The 20,955-nt window shown below is 45.0% G+C and overlaps 1 protein-coding gene across 1 annotated transcript in view; it reads right to left on the reverse strand.

Moving 5' to 3' along the window:
- PTPN21 (protein tyrosine phosphatase non-receptor type 21) overlaps positions 1 to 20,955 on the reverse strand; it is a 77,097-nt gene that overhangs the window by 55,126 nt on the left and 1,016 nt on the right. The window lies entirely within an intron of this gene.

Consider the following 20,955-nt stretch of genomic DNA (forward strand, 5'->3'; position numbering starts at 1 on the left):
TTTTTACGTCGTTTGCATTAAGGCTTTTTCGGCGTAACGTTGCTCCTGCTATTAGGAGGCGCAGCCAATGTTAAGTATGGACGTTGTTCCCGCTTCGAAATTTGAATTATTTACGTTGTTTGCGTAAGTCGTTCGCAAATAGGGCTGGACGTAATTTACGTTCACGTCGAAACCAATACGTCGTTACGCCGTACTTGGAAGCAATGCACACTGGTATATGTACACGGACGGCGCATGCGCCGTTCGTAAATCACGACAGGTCATCACATATTACCATAAAACACGCCCCCCCTTCCCCATTTGAATTACGCGCGCTTACGCCGGCCCCATTTACGATACGCCGCCGTGACTTACGGAGCAAGTGCTTTGTGAATACTGCACTTGCTCCTGTAAGTTGCGGAGGCGTAGCGTAAATACAATACGCTGCGCCGCCGTAACTTATAGCGTAGCTACCTGAATCTACCCCATTGTTATTTTTCACAGCAAAAAATGCATTTAAATTGCATTGTTTATTGTGAAAATGACAGTTGCAGTTTGGGAGTTAACCACAGGGGGCACTGTAGGAGTTAGGGTTCACCTAGTGTGTGTTTACAACTGTAGGGGGGTGTGGCTGTAGGTCTGATGTCATCGATTGTGTCTCCCTATAAAAGGGATCACTCGATCGATGCAGCCGCCACAGTGAAGCACGGGGAAGCTGTGTTTACATACGGCCCTCCCCGTTCTTCAGCTCCAGGGAGCGATCGCGAGGGGGTGGCTAGAAACGAATAGCCGCCCCCTCATCCCGGATCGCTCCCCGGCGATTTCCGACCGCCGCATGTACCGGGGGGGGTCCCGATCGGACCCCCGACCCACGTCTAGGCAGGGACGTACATGTACGCCCATCTGCCTGTTCGTGCCATTCTGTGGACGTATATGTACATGCGGCGGTCGTTAAGTGGTTAAAGTAGGGTGACCAGACAACACTGGTTCCCGGGGATAGTCCCCGGATTGAGGACACTGTCCCCGGTTTTGTCCCCGGATTGGATTTGAACAGGTGCTGGGGCTGGCTTTTCAGAAAGTGCACCGCACCTGCTGGATATAATAGACGTCTATGGCAAAGTGCAGCTAACCCGGCGGAAAAAAACACAGGTACACTGCACCGCAATAGACTGCAGACCATCAGTGTAAAAGCAGCCTTCGGCCCCTTTCACATGATCGGTCCGACCCAATCGGACCCTCCATTCACCTCCATTTACACCTACCTACCTCCATTCCGATCTCCAAAAAAAAAAAGTGTATTTGTCCCCTTCTATCTGATTGGATCGGAGGGCCTATAGAGTAGATTGGGCTGCGTCTGTCTGCTTTGCATATGCAGACTGGACACAGACCTGACATCTGCCCACTCCGCTTTTCGTGGCCTGCGACTGGTTACCAAGTCGCTTAAGTGGCCCTCGGCCTTCAAAAAGGTTGGGCACCCCTGATCTAGCTCTTTCCTCTCCAGCCTGACTGTCCTTGGCCCACCCCCAATAAATTTCATTAATTGAATTTAAAATTTAAAGTGTAACTTTCCGTTTCTGCTTGCCTAGGCAAAAACAGTGGAAAAAAAAAAAAGTAATATAAGAGTATATATTAATTAATGCGACATTACGCAAATAATACTAAAATATGCTAAACTAGCCTAAACAGATCTCCCCAAAAAGAAACACCGAAAATAAAAAAAATAAAACTAAAAAAAAAACAAACACAAATTTTACCTACACAGCCAAGTAATCCAAGCTACCACATTGCGCAGTTTGGCTGAAATCACTGCGCTCACCCTTATTATAGGTACTTATATAAAGCCATGAATTTGCATAGCACAATGACATCAGTCCCCGCCCTCAAGGAGCTTACAATCTTATTGACGTTACTGCTAAAACAATTCTCAGATTTACTTTTGCAACAATGACTCAATATAGTCTAAAGTTTCCCCATTACGTATGACATCATCATCCCAATGTGGACAATATAATTCTATGAAGGTTAGTGGGGAGCTCATTCTATATCCCAACTAATAACCTAATAACGGCATTCCTATCCGATGCGCTGGCCGCCCTTCTACTACGAACGTAAATAAATTAATTCTCCATTACTCATTCTATATATTAGCATTTGGCAGTTATGTAAGTGTGTGGGGCAGCAGCTGGCAGACGTATTAATAGAAAGAAATGAGTCACATCAGGTAATTTTAGTATCAGTAATTCTATTGACACAAAAAGAGTAGACAGATAAATATCTAAAACGGCACTGCTAAAAACTGCACCGCAGGTCTGACCCGAGAAATCGGCAGAGAAGCAAAATGAGGACACGGCGAAATCTGCCAGCTAAAACCCTGCAGGCAAAGCGCATGGGACTAAGAATGGAACTCCAGCCAAAAAAATGATTTTCTTATTTATGGAATGATGAAGGGTAAGAGCTTCTGAAGGGAGAAGAAAGAATGGAGAAGGGAAAAGGGAGAAGAATGGAGAAGGGAAAAGGGAGAAGAATGGAGAAGGGAGAAGAATGGAGAAGGTAAAAGAAAGAAGAAGAAAAAAGAAAGAAGAAGTAAGGGCACCACTCCGATGGTCATGGGAGTCCAGAATGGTCTTCATTAAATCATTCATGGAATTGGAAAGTCAACGTGTTTTGGGGGTTCGATCTTTCTATTCATCAAGGTTTCCCTGATAAAAGGAGATTGTTTGAAAAAAATTGGAATAACCTCTAAAATTGGATTTTTAAAAGGCAAAAAAAAAAAAAAAAAAATTATATTATATATATTTATATATTAGTACAGAACAAAAGTTTGGACACACCTTCTCATTCAAAGAGTTTTCTTTATTTTCAGGACTATGAAAATTGTAGATTCACACTGAAGGCATCAAAACTAAATATAAAAATAAATAAAATATATTTCATATTCTAGGTTCTTCAAAGTAGCCACCTTTTGCTTTGATTACTGCTTGGCACACTCTTGGCATTCTCTTGATGAGCTTCAAGAGGTAGTCACCTGGCGCAGCACCCCATCACTCTCCTTCTTGGTCAAATAGCCCTTCCCCCGCCTGGAGGTGTGTTTGGGGTCATTGTCCTGTTGAAAAATAAATGATGGTCCAACTAAACGCAAACCGGATGGAATAGCATGCCGCTGCAAGATGCTGTGGTAGCCACGCTGGTTCAGTATGCCTTCAATTTTGAATAAATCCCCAACAGTGTCACCAGCAAAGCACCCCCACACCATCACACCTCCTCCTCCATGCTTCACGGTGGGAACCAGGCATGTAGAGTCCATCCGTTCACCTTTTCTGCGTCACACAAAGACACAGGGGTTGGAACCAAAGATCTCAAGTTTGGACTCATCAGACCAAAGCACAGATTTCCACTGGTCTAATGTCCATCCCTTGTGTTCTTTATCCCAAACAAGTCTCTTCTGCTTGTTGCCTTTCTTTAGCAGTGGTTTCCTAGCAGATATTCCACCATGAAGGCCGGATTCACACAGTCTCCTCTTACCAGTTCTAGAGATGTGTCTGCTGCAAAAGGTGGAAGAACCTAGAATATGAAATATATTTTCACTTGTTTCACACTTTTTTGTTCTGTATAATTCCACATGTGTTACTTCATAGTTTTCATGCCTTCAGTGTGAATCTACAATTTTCATAGTCATGAAAATAAAGAAAACTCTTTGAATGAGAAGGTGTGTCCAATTCGGTCTGTCTGTATATATATATATATATATATATATATATATATATATATATATATATATATATATATATATATATATATATATATATATATATATATATATATATATATATATATATATATATATATTGAAAAAAAAAAAAAAAAAAAAACATTCATTTATTATACAAAAGATAAATACAATATATTATAATAAATTAATGTTTTTTTTCAATATGTATTTTTTTGTTGCCTTAAAAATCCCATCCTAGAGGTTATTCCAATTTTTTCTAAGTTTACAAGCGATGATGGCAACTACATGTTCTTCTACATGAGTCGGCCCAATTTAAAAAAAGGAGATTGTTTGAACCCCTCAAAACACACTGGCTCTCTAATTGCACTACTTACTCAACTATTAAAGATAAATACATTTTGTGGACTCTGTGCATGGTAGCCAATCAACTTCTAACTTCAGCTTGTTCAATTAAAAGGGGTTGTAAAGGTTCCTGTTTTTTTTTCATCTTAATGCATTAAAAAGGTGAAAAAAAACATCTGATTATTACCAGCCCCCCATTTTACTTAGCTGAGCCCTGGGAAGTCCCGCGTTGAATTTTTACCCGGGGGTTCTCAGCTCTTCATCGGATAGATTGATAACAGCGCAGCCTTTGGCTCGTGCTGCTGTCAACCAAACCTAATGACGCGGGCTCCGGGGCGGGGCCAAGTCCTGCACTCAGCGGCTATGGACGCCAAATCCCGAACTCGGGAACGCACCCGCAAGGTAACCCACCTTCAGAGAGCGCTTCCCAGAGGCGGTTATCTGAGGCAGGGAGGAGACAAAAGGAGCAGCCGTGGGACCCCAGAAAACGCCCTTCGGGGCCACTCTGTGCAAAACGAGCTGCACAGTGGAGGCAAGTATGACATGTTTGGTATTTTGAAAAAAATTTAATCAAACCTATGGTGTCACTTTAAGCTTTGGCAAGAAAACCTGGAAGCGGAATGGTTACTATGCAGAGCGGCACCAGATTTTGCACTCTCCGGATTTAGTAAAATAACCCCCTATGACTGTGTGGTGTGGAGCCCCCGTCCTACTGCTTATAAAAGCTTATTAAAACTCAACACATGGACACAAGCTCAACTGGTATTGGCAGTGGTAAACCATTCAGGATACAGAACACCCAGTAACAGTCCAAGCAGGTTAGTCCAGCAAGGCAGCAACAAAAATAGCATTGATGCAGGATGGTTTCGTACAGCAAGTCCATATCATAGAACAAAACATCTCCTCATCCATGCTACGAATTCATCTCAGATCAGTCCTGACTAACAGGTGAAGACGACCTACCTTTTTTTTGTTTTAGGAGAGAGAGGGAGAGCCCTGAGAACCAGTCAGCTTAAATAAAATAAATTATATATATATATCGCAAGGAGCATTCTTCTAACTGATCACCAATGTAAGGGACATTCTTCCCACTGATCACCAATGTAAGGAACATTCTTCTCACTGATCACCAATGTAAGGGACATTCTTCTCACTGATCACCAATGTAAGGGACATTCTTCTCACTGATCACCAATGTAAGGGACATTCTTCTCACTGATCACCAATGTAAGGGACATTCTTCCCACTGATCACCAATGTAAGGGACATTCTTCCCACTGATCACCAATGTAAGGGACATTCTTCCCACTGATCACCAATGTAAGGGACATTCTTCCCACTGATCACCAATGTAAGGGACATTCTTCCCACTGATCACCAATGTAAGGGACATTCTTCCCACTGATCACCAATGTAAGGAACATTCTTCTCACTGATCACCAATGTAAGGGACATTCTTCCCACTGATCACCAATGTAAGGGACATTCTTCTCACTGATCACCAATGTAAGGGACATTCTTCCCACTGATCACCAATGTAAGAGACATTCTTCCCACTGATCACCAATGTAAGGGAATTCTTCTCACTGATCACCAATGTAAGGAACATTCTTCCCACTGATCACCAATGTAAGGAACATTCTTCCCACTGATCACCAATGTAAGGGACATTCTTCCCACTGATCACCAATGTAAGGGACATTCTTCCCACTGATCACCAATGTAAGGGACATTCTTCCCACTGATCACCAATGTAAGGGACATTCTTCCCACTGATCACCAATGTAAGGGACATTCTTCCCACTGATCACCAATGTAAGGGACATTCTTCCCACTGATCACCAATGTAAGGGACATTCTTCTCACTGATCACCAATGTAAGGGACATTCTTCCCACTGATCACCAATGTAAGGGACATTCTTCCCACTGATCACCAATGTAAGGGAATTCTTCTCACTGATCACCAATGTAAGGAACATTCTTCCCACTGATCACCAATGTAAGGAGCATTCTTCTCACTGATCACCAATGTAAGGAACATTCTTCCCACTGATCACCAATGTAAGGAACATTCTTCCCACTGATCACCAATGTAAGGGACATTCTTCCCACTGATCACCAATGTAAGGGACATTCTTCCCACTGATCACCAATGTAAGGGACATTCTTCCCACTGATCACCAATGTAAGGGACATTCTTCCCACTGATCACCAATGTAAGGGACATTCTTCCCACTGATCACCAATGTAAGGGACATTCTTCCCACTGATCACCAATGTAAGGGACATTCTTCTCACTGATCACCAATGTAAGGGACATTCTTCCCACTGATCACCAATGTAAGGGACATTCTTCCCACTGATCACCAATGTAAGGGACATTCTTCCCACTGATCACCAATGTAAGGAACATTCTTCTCACTGATCACCAATGTAAGGGACATTCTTCCCACTGATCACCAATGTAAGGGACATTCTTCCCACTGATCACCAATGTAAGGAACATTCTTCTCACTGATCACCAATGTAAGGGACATTCTTCCCACTGATCACCAATGTAAGGGACATTCTTCCCACTGATCACCAATGTAAGGGACATTCTTCTCACTGATCACCAATGTAAGGAACATTCTTCCCACTGATCACCAATGTAAGGAACATTCTTCTCACTGATCACCAATGTAAGGAACATTCTTCCCACTGATCACCAATGTAAGGAACATTCTTCCCACTGATCACCAATGTAAGGGAATTCTTCTCACTGATCACCAATGTAAGGAACATTCTTCCCACTGATCACCAATGTAAGGAGCATTCTTCTCACTGATCACCAATGTAAGGAACATTCTTCCCACTGATCACCAATGTAAGGAACATTCTTCCCACTGATCACCAATGTAAGAGACATTCTTTTTACTGATCACCAATGTAAGGGACATTCTTCCCACTGATCACCAATGTAAGGAACATTCTTCCCACTGATCACCAATGTAAGGAACATTCTTCCCACTGATCACCAATGTAAGGAACATTCTTCCCACTGATCACCAATGTAAGGAACATTCTTCCCACTGATCACCAATGTAAGGAACATTCTTCCCACTGATCACCAATGTAAGGGACATTCTTCTCACTGATCACCAATGTAAGGGACATTCTTCCCACTGATCACCAATGTAAGGGACATTCTTCCCACTGATCACCAATGTAAGGGAATTCTTCTCACTGATCACCAATGTAAGGAACATTCTTCCCACTGATCACCAATGTAAGGAGCATTCTTCTCACTGATCACCAATGTAAGGAACATTCTTCCCACTGATCACCAATGTAAGGAACATTCTTCCCACTGATCACCAATGTAAGAGACATTCTTTTTACTGATCACCAATGTAAGGGACATTCTTCCCACTGATCACCAATGTAAGGAACATTCTTCCCACTGATCACCAATGTAAGGAACATTCTTCCCACTGATCACCAATGTAAGGAACATTCTTCCCACTGATCACCAATGTAAGGAACATTCTTCCCACTGATCACCAATGTAAGGAACATTCTTCCCACTGACCACCAATGTAAGGAACATTCTTCTCACTGACCACCAATGTAAGGGGCATTCTTCTCACTGATCACCAATGTAAGGGACATTCTTCCCACTGATCACCAATGTAAGGGACATTCTTCTCACTGATCACCAATGTAAGGAACATTCTTCCCACTGACCACCAATGTAAGGAACATTCTTCTCACTGATCACCAATGTAAGGGACATTCTTCCCACTGATCACCAATGTAAGGGACATTCTTCTCACTGATCACCAATGTAAGGAACATTCTTCTCACTGATCACCAATGTAAGGGACATTCTTCCCACTGATCACCAATGTAAGGGACATTCTTCCCACTGATCACCAATGTAAGGAACATTCTTCCCACTGATCACCAATGTAAGGGACATTCTTCTCACTGATCACCAATGTAAGGAACATTCTTCTCACTGATCACCAATGTAAGGGACATTCTTCTCACTGATCACCAATGTAAGGGACATTCTTCTCACTGATCACCAATGTAAGGGACATTCTTCTCACTGATCACCAATGTAAGGGACATTCTTCTCACTGATCACCAATGTAAGGGACATTCTTCTCACTGATCACCAATGTAAGGAACATTCTTCCCACTGATCACCAATGTAAGGGACATTCTTCCCACTGATCACCAATGTAAGGAACATTCTTCTCACTGATCACCAATGTAAGGAACATTCTTCTCACTGATCACCAATGTAAGGAACATTCTTCTCACTGATCACCAATGTAAGGGACATTCTTCTCACTGATCACCAATGTAAGGAACATTCTTCTCACTGATCACCAATGTAAGGGACATTCTTCTCACTGATCACCAATGTAAGGGACATTCTTCTCACTGATCACCAATGTAAGGGACATTCTTCTCACTGATCACCAATGTAAGGGACATTCTTCTCACTGATCACCAATGTAAGGAACATTCTTCTCACTGATCACCAATGTAAGGGACATTCTTCTCACTGATCACCAATGTAAGGACATTCTTCTCACTGATCACCAATGTAAGGGACATTCTTCCCACTGATCACCAATGTAAGGAACATTCTTCCCACTGATCACCAATGTAAGGGACATTCTTCCCACTGATCACCAATGTAAGGGACATTCTTCTCACTGATCACCAATGTAAGGAACATTCTTCTCACTGATCACCAATGTAAGGTGCATTCTTCCCACTGATCACCAATGTAAGGGACATTCTTCCCACTGATCACCAATGTAAGGGACATTCTTCTCACTGATCACCAATGTAAGGAACATTCTTCTCACTGATCACCAATGTAAGGAACATTCTTCTCACTGATCACCAATGTAAGGGACATTCTTCTCACTGATCACCAATGTAAGGAACATTCTTCTTACTGATCACCAATGTAAGGGACATTCTTCCCACTGATCACCAATGTAAGGGACATTCTTCCCACTGATCACCAATGTAAGGGACATTCTTCTCACTGATTACCAATGTAAGGAACATTCTTCTCACTGATCACCAATGTAAGGAACATTCTTCCCACTGATCACCAATGTAAGGGACATTCTTCTCACTGATCACCAATGTAAGGGACATTCTTCTCACTGATCACCAATGTAAGGAACATTCTTCCCACTGATCACCAATGTAAGGGACATTCTTCCCACTGATCACCAATGTAAGGAACATTCTTCTCACTGATCACCAATGTAAGGAACATTCTTCTCACTGATCACCAATGTAAGGGACATTCTTCTCACTGATCACCAATGTAAGGGACATTCTTCTCACTGATCACCAATGTAAGGAACATTCTTCTCACTGATCACCAATGTAAGGAACATTCTTCTCACTGATCACCAAGGTAAGGAACATTCTTCTCACTGATCACCAATGTAAGGAACATTCTTCTCACTGATCACCAATGTAAGGGACATTCTTCCCACTGATCACCAAGGTAAGGGACATTCTTCCCACTGATCACCAATGTAAGGAACATTCTTCCCACTGATCACCAATGTAAGGAACATTCTTCTCACTGATCACCAATGTAAGGAACATTCTTCTCACTGATCACCAATGTAAGGGACATTCTTCTCACTGATCACCAATGTAAGGAACATTCTTCCCACTGATCACCAATGTAAGGGACATTCTTCCCACTGATCACCAATGTAAGGAACATTCTTCTCACTGATCACCAATGTAAGGAACATTCTTCTCACTGATCACCAATGTAAGGGACATTCTTCTCACTGATCACCAATGTAAGGAACATTCTTCTCACTGATCACCAATGTAAGGGACATTCTTCTCACTGATCACCAATGTAAGGGACATTCTTCTCACTGATCACCAATGTAAGGGACATTCTTCTCACTGATCACCAATGTAAGGAACATTCTTCTCACTGATCACCAATGTAAGGTACATTCTTCTCACTGATCACCAATGTAAGGGACATTCTTCCCACTGATCACCAATGTAAGGAACATTCTTCTCACTGATCACCAATGTAAGGAACATTCTTCTCACTGATCACCAATGTAAGGAACATTCTTCTCACTGATCACCAATGTAAGGAACATTCTTCTTACTGATCACCAAGGTAAGGAACATTCTTCCCACTGATCACCAATGTAAGGAACATTCTTCTCACTGATCACCAATGCATAGGTGTGCGCAGCCTATTGCATTAGGGTGTGTACCCCAAAGCTCAAACATATTTGCATGTGTATATACAGTATACTGATGGTGTCAGCAGAGCGGTGGACGGTGTCAGTAGGGCAGAGGACAGTGTCAGTATTTTTTTTTTTTTTTAGGAGCCCCATTAGGGAGCTTTGGTGAAATATTGGGGGTATATTTCTGTGCATTACTGCATGTTTAACGCACTATATTCCAGTGTGTTACTGCACGTTTAATGCAGCATATTTCTGTGCATTAGTGCATGTTTAAAGTAGTATATTTTGGTGTGTTATGTGCCGTTTAATGCTGTATTTTCCTGTGCGTTAGTGCCAGTTTAATGTAGTATTTTTCGGTACAATGTGCACCACACAGGGTGATTAGGGTGTGCCCAGGCACACCTGGCACACTCTGTGCGCACGCCTATGCACCAATGTAAGGGAAATTCTTCCCACTGACCACCAATCTAAGGAACATTCTTCTCACTGATCACCAATGTAAGGAACATTCTTCCCACTGATCACCAATGTAAGGAACATTCTTCCCACTGATCACCAATGTAAGGAACATTCTTCCCACTGATCACCAATGTAAGGAACATTCTTCCCACTGATCACCAATGTAAGGGACATTCTTCTCACTGATCACCAATGTAAGGAACATTCTTCTCACTGATCACCAATGTAAGGAACATTCTTCCCACTGATCACCAATGTAAGGAACATTCTTCCCACTGATCACCAATGTAAGGAACTTTCTTCTCACTGACCACCAATAAAAAAGGAAATTCATGCCGCTGACCTTCATTGTAAGGGACAACATTCCCGCTGACCATCAACCAGCTATAGTTAATATAAGCAGAGGTTCTATAAGACCAGAATCCCATTTCAAGGCTTCCTCCATGTTAAGAAATAGTTGAGAATGGCTGCCCTAGGCCTAGAGCATAAAAAAAGGGGAGACTGGAACCCCCAGTGTAGGGTGCAGACCTGGAAAATATGGGGTGCTGAGATTTCTCTCTGGAGACTCGAAGAGTTACAACCAGCTGGAAGGCGAGTCAACACATTGGCATCTAACAAACACTGAGGGCCCGAGGGCCCCATGCCACTAGGGGGCCCCATCAGGGTTGCCAGGCTTAGTAAAACCAGGGACAGTATGTAAAAATCTGTTTTTTTTAGATCTGTCCCTGATTTGTCCTAAACTGACATGCTTTTGATGTGAAAATCCAGAGATTTCAGCTGCCCTGCCTCTGCACTGCCTCCTGGCGTGGTGGCCATCTGTAAGCCCGGGGGCAGGGCCGGTGCTAGCGCAAGGCAACATGGGCACTTGCCTTACGGTGTCAGGGAACAGATGCTTCCTGCATACTGGCTGCCAGGTAAACGCTATGCCCCGATGTGCTCCAATATGCCCCGATGTGCGCCAATATGCCCCGATGTGCCATGTGTCCTAATGTCCCGTGCCCCGATGTCCTGTGCCCCAGTCTGCTGTGCCTCAATGTCGTGTGCCCTGATGTGCTGTGCCCTGATGTGCTGTGACCTGTGCCCTGATGTGCTGTGCCCTTTACCCTGATGTGCTGTACCCTGATGTGCTATGCCCTGATGTTCACTGTGCCCTCATGTGCCCTGTGCCCTGATGTGCACTGTACCCTGAATATGTTGTGCCCTGTGCGTGCACGCCGGGGGGGGGGGCGGCAAAATGCACCTTCGCCTGATTTGGCAAAAATCCTTGCACCGGCCCTGCCCGGGGGCCCCATAATCGTCTATTGCCCGGGGGGCCACATGAGTTGTCAGTCCGCCCCTGGCACTAACCCTTCACATTTCCAGGGTTCTCTTAGCTGGGTGTATGCTCGCTCTGTATCACAGCCTCCAAATTCTTGTGGGCTAAAACAGTTTGCCAAGTCGAAAATCAATGCCAAGCAGAGCCTCTCTCCAAAGAGCATCACAAGACCCGTGACTCAGTGCCGCCTTCCAATGGAGGTGAACAGTCGGATTGCCAGGCAGGATGCACATGTGACCCTCCTGTAGTGTAGAAGTCCACGTGACGGCACTCTGTGCCAATCTCTGGAACCTGCGTGGACAAAAAGCACTGGACATTTCCATGTCGGACCATAAAGCCTTGACAGAACAATGATATTCACTCACAGCTTTAGGAATCGCACAACTACACTGTGCAGCGACACGCAGCGACACACACACACACACACACACACACACACATCGCAGTGTAAGGTTTTACTGCGAAGAATGGAATTCCTACAGGTAAAATAAAAAAAAATTATGAATTAGGCATTACAATAATTGGATAGTATATTAGCATAAAAAAATAAAATAAAAAAAAAAGGAAGGAGACGATAAATAGGAAAACCAGTAAAATGCGACAGTGATCGAACAATACAAGCAGCATGCAGAAAAAAAAAAAAAAAAGCATGTTACATTTACAGCAGGGCACAGATGATTATTAGCCCGATTCAGAGAGAGTTACGCCGGCGTATCAGTAGATACGCCGTCGTAACTCTGAATATGCGCCGTCGTAAAATGTAAGTGTATTCTCAAATTGAGATACACTTAAATCTAGCTAAGATACGACCGCAGGCGCCGTCGTATCTTAACTGTCTTTTTAGACCGGCTGCTAGGGGCGTGTACACCAATTTACGCCTAGAATGCGTAAATCAGCAAGATACGCCTATTCAGGAACGTACGCTTGCCCGTCGCAGTTAAGATACGTCGTTTACGTAAGGCGATTTCAGGCCTAAAGTTATTCCACCAAAAAGATGGCACAGCCAATGTTAAGCATGGCCGTCGTTCCCGCGTCGATTTTTAAAATGTTTAAGTCGTCCGTGAATGGGGCTGGGCATATTTACGTTCACGTCGAAACCAATAAGTCTTTGCGGCGTAATTTGGAGCAATGCGCACTGGGATATGTCCACGGACGGCGCATGCGCCGTTGGTAAAAAAACGTCAATCACGTTGGGTCACGATTCATTAGCATAAAACACACCCACCTCTTCACAATTTGAATTAGGCGCGCTTAGGCCGGCACATTTAAGCTACGCCGCCGTAACTTAGGACGCAAGTGCTTTGTGAACACAGCACTTGCCTCTCTAACTTACGGCGGCGTAGCGTATATGTCTCCTACCTGAATCCAGCTATCTGTTTTTTTTCTCATTCAACCAGTGGGTTGAACGGAAAAAACAAAACAAACACACACACACACACACACACACACACACACACACACACACACTAACCCGATTACCCCATTCACTAATGGGGGCCGCTAGGGGCGTGTACGCCGCTTTACGCCTAGAAAGCGGCGTACAGCTAGATATGCGAATTCACGAACGTACGCCCGGCCGACGCAGTACAGATACGCCGTTTACGTTATGCTTTTCCTGGCGTAAAGTTACCCCTGCTATATGAGGCGTACATGCGGCGTACCAATGTTAAGTATGGACGTCGTTCCCGCGTTGAATTTTGAACATTTTCTGCCGTTTGCTTAAGTCGTTCGCGAATAGGGCTGGGCGTCATTTACGTTCACGTCGAAAGCATCGGCTTCTTGCGGGTTAATTTGGAGCATGCGCACTGGAAAACTTTCACGGACGGCGAATGCACCGTTCGTAAAAAGCGTCATTTACGTGGGGGTCACATAAAATTAACATAACACACGCCCACATCTACCACATTTGAATTAGGCGGGCTTACGCCGGCCTATTTACGCTACGCCGCCGCAACTTTCGTTTGAGAATACGGCACTTGCCTGTAAAAGTTGCGGAGGCGTAACGTAAATAGGATACGTTACGCCCGCACAAAGATACGCCGTTGTACGTGAATCTGGGCCTATATATATATATATAAATAAATTTGAATTTCCAAAATCTTAAAAAAAAAAAAAATCACTTTCTCAAAAGAAATATATATATATATATATATATATATATATATATATATATTTTTTTTTTTTTTTATTATTATTCTTTCCAAGCAAGTTTCCTCGAAACTGTTCGATTGAGTTTCAACTTCAGGAAAAGAATTCTCTCCACAGATACATTTATCTCTAGTAAAGATTATTGATCTCATTGCCTCCAAAACCTCAGCACAATTTAGTTTCTGCTAATTATTATAAACAAAGCAGCCCGATAATAGAGGGCAAAGGTTTTTTCCCGATGGCAGAGAGCATAGGTGCGAGTAGCCTATTGCATTAGGGTGTTAGTAGGGCAGTGGACAGTGACAGTAGATTTTTTTATTTCTATTTTACATTTTATTTTTTATCCCCCTGCGCACACCTATAGTGGAGAGCGCTGACAGGTAGGCGTGTGCACTGCTGAATTTTTTTTTTTAGTTTTCGCTTCATTCGTTTTTTTTGTTTGTTTGTTTTTCAGGTCAATCGTTATGATCGCAATTCGCAAATTGGAAAAAAATAAAAAACGGAAATTTGAAAATCTGAAATAACTAATAATAATAATAACTTAAAGCGGGAGTTCACCCAATTCGTTTTTTGTTTTTTTTCCCTTAGCTTCCTGCTCGTTCGGTCTAGGGGAATCGGCTATTTGTTTTAAAATATGATCCGTACTTACCGTTTTCGAGATGCATTTTCTCCGTCGCTTCCGGGTATGGGTCTTCGGGAGCGGGCGTTCCTTCTTGATTGACAGTCTTCCGAGAGGCTTCCGACAGTCGCATCCATCGCGTCACTAGTAGCCGAACGTCGGTGCGGCTCTATACTGCGCCTGCGCACTGACGTTCGGCTTCTTTCGGAAAATCGTGACGCGATGGATGCGACCGTCGGAAGCCTCTCGGAAGACTGTCAATCAAGAAGGAACGCCCAGTCCCGCAGTCCATACCCGGAAGCGACGGAGAGGATGCATCTCGTAAACGGTAAGTACGGCTCATATTTTAAAACAACTAGCCGATTCCCCTAGACAAAACGAGCATGCATCTAAGGGGAAAAAGTGCCCTCTAAGGGTGAACCTCCGCTTTAAAGTGGAGTTCCACTCAAAAGTGGAACTTCCGCTCATCAGATTCCTCCCCCCTCCAGTGCCACGATTTGGCACCTTTCGGGGAGGGGGGTGGGGGAGTAGCGGGGTCACCTATCTTTGACAGGTATCCTTTCCCACTTCCGGAAGTGCGGACCCTGACCCGTGATGTCACTGCGGTGCTCCCTCCTCCTCCCCTAGCCGCCGGGCCAGTAGGAGAGAGAGGAGAGGGCCTCGCGGATGCGCAGTAGGGTTCCCGACACTATAGAGTACACTTACCCACAAATGACGGCAGCAGCACCCGACAGCTGATGGAAACATCAACTGCGGGTACCGACATCGCTGGACTCCAGGACAGGTAAGTGTCCATTTATTAATAGCCAGCAGCTGCAGTATGTGTTGCTGCTGATTTTTAAATACTTTTTTTTGGGCGGAAGACCACTTTAACTATTACTAACTATTAAAATTATATGTATTGGAATATTCTTTCCGGAGTGTTCTGGGGGGGGGGGGGGGATATCCTCCTGTCATAACACAACAGCTCAGCAGGGGAGATCGATGTACCAACATCAGATCGTTAGCAGGGTTTTTTTGTTGTTTTTTTTTGCACTAAGCGTTTATTTTTTTATGGTCAAGTTTACTACCACTTCAACAAGTGGAACTTCAGTCATTTTTTTTCCATCCATTAAAGTGGTTGTAAACCCTTAAAAACAAAAAGAACTGACAGACAAAGGCATAATGAACTAGTATGCACAGCATACTAGCTCATTATGAATCACTTACTTTACATCAAAGCCCTCGCAGCGTCCCTCGTCCCGCCACCCCTCTTACACATCTCTCCTGGGGGTTACTTCCGGAATTTTTGTGGCTCCAGCACTGTGATTGACCGGAGCCGCGATGAAGTCACTCCCGCACATGCGCAGCCGCCGGATCACTGAAGCAACGGCACATACGTGTCAGTGCTTCAGTTTGCCCCAGTGCTCATGTGGCGATGACATCGGCACATGCAGGGGACAGGGGATATCTCCTAAACCATACAGGTTTAGGAGATATCCTGGGTAGCTACAGGTAAGCCTTATTATAGGCTTACCTGTAGCATAAAGTGGTCTGTAATAGCTGGATTCACGTAGGGCGCAGTATTTTTGAGCCGGCGTAACTTATCGTATTTACGCTACACCGCCGTAAGTCAGAGAGGCAAGTGCTGTATTCACAAAGCACTTGCCTCCTAAGTTACGGCGGCGTAGCGTAAATGAGCCGGCGTAAGCGCGCCTAATTCAAATTGTGAAGAGATGGGCGTGTTTTATGTAAATAAACCATGACCCGACGTGATTGACGTTTTTAACGAACGGCGCATGCGCCGTCCGTGGACATATCCCAGTGTGCATTGCTCCAAAGTACGCCGCAAGGACTTATTGGTTTCGAGGTGAACGTAAATTACGTCCAACCCCATTCACGGACGACTAACGCAAACGACGTAAAACATTTTAAATTCGACGCGGGAACGACGGCCATACTTAACATTTGCTAGGCCTGCTTTTTGTGGGACTAACTTTACGCCTGAAAACGCCTTACGTAAACGGCGTATCTTAACTGCGACGGGCAAGCGTACGTTCGTGAATAGGAGCATCTCGCTGATTTACGCATTCTAGGCGTAAATCAGCGTTCACGCCCCTAGCGGCCGGCGGAACTAGACGGCTAAGATACGACGGCGCAGGCAGTTGTATCTTAGCTACATTTAAGTGTATCTCAATTTGAGAATACACTTAAATGTACGACGGCGCAGATTTAGAGTTACGACGGCATATCTACTGATATGCCGGCGTAAACCTCTCTGAATCTGGCTATTAGTTTTTTTCTAGACCATTAAAAACTTAATTGTTTACAACCCGAAAAACGGTCGCGTGTACGCGGCATTAGACCAAATTTTAATGGTTCAAAGAATGTCAGGCAAAATGGTCGGCCCTCAAGCATGTTCAATTCATCAAATCTGGCCCTCTTAGAAAAAAAGTTTGGACACCCCTGCTTTAAGGCAATGGGGAAGCCTCACCTGGTTACCTTTTGCTTATGTTTGTAGTTATTAGCTATACCATATAAAACGCCTATTTATCTGCGATATCATTCTCAATCCGCTTTCCGCCACGGACCTTGGCGTCTGTTCACCGTTTTGGGAGTTTAACTGTATTCAATAAAAATATTGTGAAAGAAATAAAGACATGGGGTCTGGTGACTGTATATCTCTGCAGCCCATCACTGGCACTCTCTGCTATTATTCTACAACTTTCTACCATCAATAAATGTCAAGACGTCACTTTTAAATCCCTGTTGGTGTTACGACATCAAAAGACTACAAATTAAAGATAATTGTTCCACAATCCCCAAAAAATCCAGTTTGATCTCAACTTCTTTCTGCTAATACAAAGCACAGCCCAGGGATCTTTATTAACCCCTTCAATACCGGGCTTTAAAACCCACCTCCATACCGGGCCTATTCTGGCACTTCTCTCCTACATGTACAAATCATCATTACTTTTGCTAGAAAATTACTCAGAACCCCCCAAACATTATATATGTGTTTTTTTAGGGAATAAAATGGCGGTCATTGCAACTTTTTATCTTGCACGGTATTTGCGCAATAATTTTTCAAACGCCTTTTTTTTGTAAAAAACAAATGGTTTAATGAATTAAAAAAATAACAAAAACAGTAAAGTTAGCCCAATTTCTTTGTAAAATATGAAAGATGATGTTACGCCGAGTAAATAGATACCTAACATGTCACGCTTTAAAATTGCGCACACTCGTGGAATGGCGCCAAACTTCGTTACTTAAAAATCTCCATAGGCGACGCTTTAAAATGTTTACAGGTTACCAGTTTAGCGTTACAGAGGAGGTCTAGGGCTAGAATTGTTGCACACGCTCTAACGCACGCGGCGACACCTCACTGTGTGGTTAGAACAATGTTTACATACGTGGGCGGGACTTACGTGTGCGTTCGCTTCTGGGCGCGAGCTACCGGGGACAGGGGCATTTTAATTTTATTTATTAATTTTTTACACTTTTTTTTATATTTAATTTTTTCGATCGCTTTTATTCCTATTACAAGGAATGTAAACATCCCTTGTAATAGGAATAGTGTGTGACAGGTCCTCTTTAAGGAGAGATGCGGGGTCAATAAGACCCCACATCTCTCCCCCAGGCTGGAAAGAATGAGATTGTGAAAAAAAATTCACAGATCTCATTCTTACTAGCCGCAATTGCGGTTTGTTTACTTACGGGTACCCGGGCGTGACGTCATCACATCGCGCCCGGGCCTCTGACGGTCATAGAGATGACTGATGACCATCTGGTCACCAGTCATCTCTATGCTGCACATCCGGCGGATGGCGATCATCTTTCCGGGCCCCCGATGGGACGGAAGAGCCGGGAGAAGCACCGGATGGCGGCGGAAGAAGGAGTGTCCCCTCCCGCCGCCTATAAGAATGATCAAGCGGTGGAACCGCCGCTATGATCGTTCTTACGGTGCGCAGGATTGTCCCCGGAAAAAAATGATAGAGGCATCATTCAGATATCCCCGCACAAAGTCCAGGACGTCATATGACGTCCACCCGGGATAAGAGATCCCCTTTTTGGACGTCATATGACGGCGTGCTTAAATTACACATATGGAAGAACTACAAGTCTCAGTTGAATGAAGTCCTTAGAAATGAAGTCCTGACAATAAAAAGTTGTAGACACCCGCTTTTGTATGTCAACTTTTTATTGGGTGTGGGAGCTTTCGAAACAAGAAAGTGACAGTAAGGCCCCGTTCATATATTCCAGCTTGCAGTTTTTACGCATTTTGGAACGTCACACACAGGGCAGCCCATGCACTTCGATTGTCTGCTATATGCGTGTTTTGTCTCCCAAAAGAAGCTACTGCTCTTTTTTTGGGTGACAAGCTGTAACACAATTTTTAAATGGCAGAATCACACCATGTTTGGGGGGGGGGGGGGAATGTGACATTAAACCGTTTGTTCCCCCAACATTTTATATTCCTGATATGCGGCTGCTGTACCATATACTTGTATGATAGAGTGTCCTGTTCTCTTTGTATTGCTTCCCTTATGTGAAATCCCTGGTTTTCCTGCCAGGCCCTCTGCTTTCCTATTAAAAACTGACCACACCAAGGAGGGCTGGAGCCAGGGCCGTCTTAAGAGCATCATGGGCCCCTGGGCAAAGTAATGCTCTGGGGCCCCTACAATGGAGACAGTGCAGGTAAACAGACATCAAGTAGGTAGGAGGCAGACAAGCGGAGCTTCCCATTTTGGGTGGAGCTCCGCATTAACTACATAAACAATCATTCTGTACAGCAAAGAAAAGGAAATATATCCCCCCAGCACTCTGACCCCTCTACACCCCAGATATCCCCCCAGCACTCTGACCCCTCTACACCCCTGATGTCCCCCAGCACTCTGACCCCTCTACACCCCAGATATCCCCCCAGCACTCTGGCCCCTCTACACCCCAGATATCCCCCCAGCACTCTGACCCCTCTACACCCCAGATATCCCCCCAGCACTCTGACCCCTCTACACCCCAGATATCCCCCCAGCACTCTGACCCCTCTACACCCCAGATATCCCACCAGCACTCTGGCCCCTCTACACCCCAGATATCTCACCAGCACTCTGGCCCCTCTACACCCCAGATATCCCCCCAGCACTCTGGCCCCTCTACACCCCAGATATCCCCCCAGCACTCTGACCCCTCTACACCCCAGATATCCCCCCAGCACTCTGGCCCCTCTACACCCCAGATATCCCCACAGCACTCTGGCCCCTCTACACCCCAGATATCCCACCAGCACTCTGGCCCCTCTACACCCCAGATATCTCACCAGCACTCTGGCCCCTCTACACCCCAGATATCCCCCAGCACTCTGGCCCCTCTACACCCCAGATATCCCCCCAGCACTCTGGCCCCTCTACACCCCAGATATCCCCCCAGCACTCTGACCCCTCTACACCCCAGATATCCCCCCAGCACTCTGACCCCTCTACACCCCAGATATCCCCCAAGCACTCTGACCCCTCTACACCCCAGATATCCCCCCCAGCACTCTGACCCCTCTACACCCCAGATATCCCCCAAGCACTCTGACCCCTCTACACCCCAGATATCCCCCCCAGCACTCTGACCCCTCTACACCCCAGATATCCCCCCCAGCACTCTGACCCCTCTACACCCCAGATATCCCCCCCAGCACTCTGACCCCTCTACACCCCAGATATCCCCCCAGCACTCTGACCCCTCTACACCCCAGATATCCCCCCCAGCACTCTGACCCCTCTACACCCCAGATATCCCCCCCAGCACTCTGACCCCTCTACACACACACACACACACACACACACACACACAAGATATCCCCCCAGCACTCCCAATTCCGGGGCAGCATGAGCTCAAGGACCAGCTTTGGGCAGTGCCCAGACGTGCCCACTCATTAAGACACCCCTGGCTGGAGCTCTCCTGCAGCTGCAGAAGAGGAGGTGTGAGGGCCACATGAAATGGCCCGGAGGGCCGGATTCGGCCCGCAGGCCTTGTGCTTGACACCTGTGCATTACATGTATGGCCACCATAAGTGCCCATTCACACCTAGGCGTATATACGCCTGTAGCGTGACGCCGCAGCAGCCCCTGATACGCT

The sequence above is a fragment of the Rana temporaria genome, chromosome 13 (assembly GCF_905171775.1).
Source record: "Rana temporaria chromosome 13, aRanTem1.1, whole genome shotgun sequence".
Classification (NCBI taxonomy): Eukaryota; Metazoa; Chordata; class Amphibia; order Anura; family Ranidae; genus Rana; species Rana temporaria.